A 5011-nucleotide genomic window follows, 5' to 3' on the forward strand; every position below is an offset into this window, starting at 1 on the left:
AAGATGGCAATGACGACGCTGTATGCAAGACAGCAAAAAAGACACAGAGGTGTATAATGGACTTTTGGACTCAGAGGGAGAGGGAGAGGATGGGATGATTTGGGAGAATGGCATTGTAACATGTATACTATCATGTAAGAATCGAATCGCCAGTCTATGTCTGACACAGGATACAGCATGCTTGGGGCTGGTGCACGGGGATGACCCAGAGAGATGTTATGGGGAGGGAGGTGGGAGGGGGGTTCATGTTTGGGAAAGCAAGTACACCCGTGGTGGATTCATGTCAATGTATGGCAAAACCAATACAGTATTGTAAAGTAAAATAAAGTAAAAATAAAAATTAAAAAAACAAAACAAAACAAAACACAATGAGGTACCATCTCATGCCATTCAGAATGGCTGCTATCCAAAAGTCTACAAACAATAAATGCTGGAGAGTGTGTGGAGAAAATGGAACTCTCTTCCACTGTTGATGGGAATGCAAACTAGTACAGCCACTATGGAGAACAGTGTGGAGATTCCTTTAAAAAACTGGAAATAGAACTGCCATACAACCCAGCAATCCCACTGCTGGGCATACACACTGAGGAAACCAGAATTGAAAGAGACACGTGTACCTCAATGTTCATCTCAGCACTGTTTACAATAACCAGGACATGGAAGCAACCTTGATGTCTATCAGTAGACGAATGGATAAGAAAGCTGTGGCACATATGCACAACTGAATATTACTCAGCTATTTAGAAGAATGCATTTGAATCAGTTCTAATGATGTGGATGAAACTGGAGATTATACAGAGTGAAGTAGGTGAGAAAGAAAAGCACCAATACAGTATGCTGCTGCTACTAAATCACTTCATTCATGTCCGACTCTGTGCAACCCCACAGACGGCAGCCCACCAGGCTCCCCCGTCCCTGGGATTCTCCAGGAAAAAACAGTGGAGTGGGTTGCCATTTCCTTCTCCAATGCATGAAAGTGAAAAGTGAAAGTGAAATCGCTCAGTCGTGTCTAACCCTCAGCGACCCCATGGACTGTAGTCCACCAGGCTCCTCCATCCATGGGATTTTCCAGGCAAGAGTACTGGAGTGGGGTGCCATTGCCTTCTCTGCCAATATAGTATATTAACACATATATATGGAGTTTAGAAAGATGGTAATAATGACGCCATATGTGAGATAGCAAAAGAGACACAGATGTAAAGAACAGACTTTTGGACTCTCTGGGAGAAGGTGAGGATGGGAAGATGTGAGAGAATAGCACTGAAACATGTATATTACCATATGTGAAATAGATCGCCAGTCCAGGTTTGATACATGAGACACTGCACTCAGAGCTGGTGCACTGGGACAACCCTGAGGGATGAAATGGGGATGGAAGTGGGAGGGGCTTTCAGGATGGGGCACACATGTACATCCATGGCTGATTCATGTCAATGTATGATGAAAAACCACTACAATATTGTAAAGTAATTAGCCTCTAAGTAAAATAAATTAATCAATTTTAAAAAAGAGTTACTGGGAAAACTGGACAGCTACATGTGAAAAATGAAATTAAAATAGTATCTAATGCCACATTCAGAAATAAACTCAAAATGGATTAAAGACCTGAATGTAAGGCAAGAAACCTTAAAACTCTAAAGGAAAAATAGAACACTTTTTGACATAAATTTTATCAGTATGTTTGTTGGACCTGTCTCCTAAAGCAAAGGAGATAATTAAAGAGGACCTAATTAAATGTAAAAGCTTTTCCATGGCAAAGAAAATGATTCACAAAATGAGAAAACCTATAGAATGGGAGAACATATTTGGAAATTATGTGACTAGCAAGGGGTTTATATTAAAAAATATATAAACAGCTCATACATAAACATGAAAATAAAGAAACAATACAGGGGAGGGGGAGGGGAGGGACAAACCAGGATATGGGCATTAGCAGATGCAAGCAATTACATTTAGCATGAATAAAGAACAAGGTTTCACTGTATAGCATTGGGAACTATTTAATCTCCTGGGACAAACCATAATAGAAAAGACTATTTTTTAAAAGTATATATATAGATAGATAGATAAATAGACAGATAAATAACTGAGTCATCACTTTGCTGACAAATGTTCATATAGTCAAAGCTATGGTTTTGCCAGTAGTCATGTATGGATATGAAAGTTGAAACATAAAGAAGGCTGAGTACTGAAGAACAGTTGTTTTCAAACTCTGGTGCTAGAGAAGATTCTTGAGAGTCTCTTGGACAGCAAGGAGATCAAATCAGTCCATCCTAAGGGAAATCAACTCTGAATATTTATTGAAAGGACTGATGCTGCAGCTGAAGCTCCAATACTTCGGCCACCTGATGTGAAGAGCTGACTCTAGAAAAGATCCTGATGCTGGGAAAGATTGAAGGCAGGAGGAGAAGGAGATGACAGAGGATGAGATGTTAGATGGCATCACCAACTCAGTGGACATGATTTGAATGAACTCCAGAAAATGGTGAAGGATAGGGAAGCCTCGTGTGCTCCAGTCCATGAGGTTGCAAAGAGTTGGACACGACTTTGTGACTGAACAACAACAACAACTGGGTCACTTTGCTGTACAACAGAAATCAGCATGATATTATAAATCAACTATACTTCAATTTTTCTAATATGGAAAAAATCTAGGAAAAATATTAGATTATATTTGTTTAAAAACAAATGAAAAACCAGACTAAAAAATGGCAGAAGACTTTTTTGCAAAGAAGACATTTTTACAAAGAAGCATACAAATGGCATCAGGCAAATGAAAAGATGCTCAGTGTTACTAATCATCAGGGAAATGCAAATAAAAATCACAATGAGATCTCACCTCACACCTCTCTAATTGGTTATTATCAAAAAGAACATAAATGACAAATGTTGGTAAGTGTGTAAAGAGAAGGGAATACTTGTACATTGTTGGTGGGACTATAAATTGGTGTAAAAATGTGGAAAACAGTATGGAGGTTTCTCAAAAAATTAAAATAAGGCTATAATATGATTCTGCAATTCTCCTCCTGGATATATGTCTGAAATTTTTTTTCATAATCTAATTCCAATGGATACATGCCCTGCAATGTTCACAGCAGCATCAATTACAATTACTAGGATATGGAAATAACCTAAGTATTCATCAACAAATGAATAGAGAACATGCTTTAACAGCACATATGCTAAAATTTGAAAGATACAGTAGCATGGCCCCTCTGCAAAGATGACATACAAATTAATGAAGTGTTCCCTAGTTTTAAGGAAACAAAAATCTTAAATGACATTTTAGACCAGATAGACTTAATTGATATTTGTAGGACATTCAGTCCAAAAGCAGCAGAATACTCTTCTGAAGTGCACATGGAACATTCTGTAAGATAGATCACACCTTGGGCCACAAATCAAGCCTCAGTAAATTTAAGAAAATTAAAATATTATCAAACATCTTTTCTGACCACAACAAAAGATCAGAAATCAATTACAGTGAGAAAAAACTATTAAAAATACACAAAGACTAAACAATATGTTACTAAACAGCCAATGGATCACTGAAAAAAAATAAAAAAAGAAAGTAAAAAATATCAAGAGGCAAAAAACAATAAAAATACAATGATCTAAAACCTATGGGACTCAGGAAAAGTACTTCTATGAGGAAAGTTTATAACAATAAAATCTCATCTCAAGAAACAAGAAAAAAATCTCTAATACTAAAAAAATACTCAAAAATACTAAAATAAAATCTCATACCTAAAACTAGAGAAAGAAGAACAAACAAAATCCAAAATTAGTGGAAGAAAAGAAGTTATAAAAAACAGAATAGAAATAAATGAAATGGAGATTAAGAAAAAAACAACAAAAATAAATAAAACTGAAAGCTGATCTTTTGAGAAGATAAACAACATTGATAAACTTTTAGGCAGAAAAGTTTTTAGCCTTTGTCAAGAAAAAAGGACACTCGAATGAACAGAATTAGAAATGAAAAAAGGAGAAATTACAATTGACACTACAGAAATACAAAGGATCATAAGAGACTACTACAAGCAAGTATACACCAATAAGATGGACAACATAGAAGAAAAGAATAAATTGTTAGAAAAGTACAACAGTTTAAGACTAAATGAGGAAGAAATAGAAAACATGAACAGACCAATCACAAGTACTGCAACTGAAATTGTGATTAAAAATCTTCCAAGAAACAAAAGTCCAGGACAAGATGGCTTTACAGGCAAATTCTATCAAACATTTAGAAGCAACATCTACCATTCTAAAACTCATCTAAAAAAAGTTGCAGAGAAAAGAACACTCCCAAGCTTGTTCTGCAAGGCCACAATAACCATGATATCCAAGTCAGACAAAGATATCACACAGAAAAGAAAATTATAGGCCAATATCAGTGATGAACATAGATTCAAAAATCCTCAATAAATTTCTAGCAAACCAAATCCAATAACACATTAAAAGTATCATAAGCCATGAGTAAGTGGGATTTGTCCCAAGAATGAAGGATTCTTCAATATATGTGTTATTGAATCAATGTAATACACTACATTAATAAACTGAAGAACAAAAACCATATGATAGTCTCAATAGATGCAGAAAAAAACCTTTTAACAAAATCCAACACCCATTTATGATTAAAAAAAAAATTTCCAGAAACTGAGAATAGAGGGCAGTTACATTAACATAATAAAAGCCATATATGACAAAAACCAGGGTTCTCTGGTGATAATGGTAAAGAACCACTTGCAATGCAGGAGACATGAGTTGTGGTTTATTCATGGGTTATGAAGATTCCTTGGAGAAGAGAATGGCATCCCAATCAAGTAGTCTTTCCTGGAGAGTCCCTTGGAGAGAGGAGCTTAGTGGGCTACAGTTCATAAGATCACAAAGAGTTGGACATGACCGAAGTGACAAAACCACGCATGACAAAACCAAAGAAAATGTCATTCTCAATGGTGTGAAATTGAAAGCATTTCTGCTAAGATCAAAAACAATGCAAGAATATACATTC

At 35.9% G+C, this 5011-nt stretch overlaps 1 pseudogene; it reads left to right on the top strand.

The window, feature by feature from the left end:
- The first annotated feature begins 3162 nt into the window (after positions 1–3162).
- LOC128070655 (uncharacterized) lies at positions 3163–3258 on the top strand (annotated as a pseudogene).
- Positions 3259–5011: the final 1753 nt, after the last annotated feature.

Source organism: Budorcas taxicolor, chromosome X (assembly GCF_023091745.1).
Source record: "Budorcas taxicolor isolate Tak-1 chromosome X, Takin1.1, whole genome shotgun sequence".
Lineage (NCBI taxonomy): Eukaryota > Metazoa > Chordata > Mammalia > Artiodactyla > Bovidae > Budorcas > Budorcas taxicolor.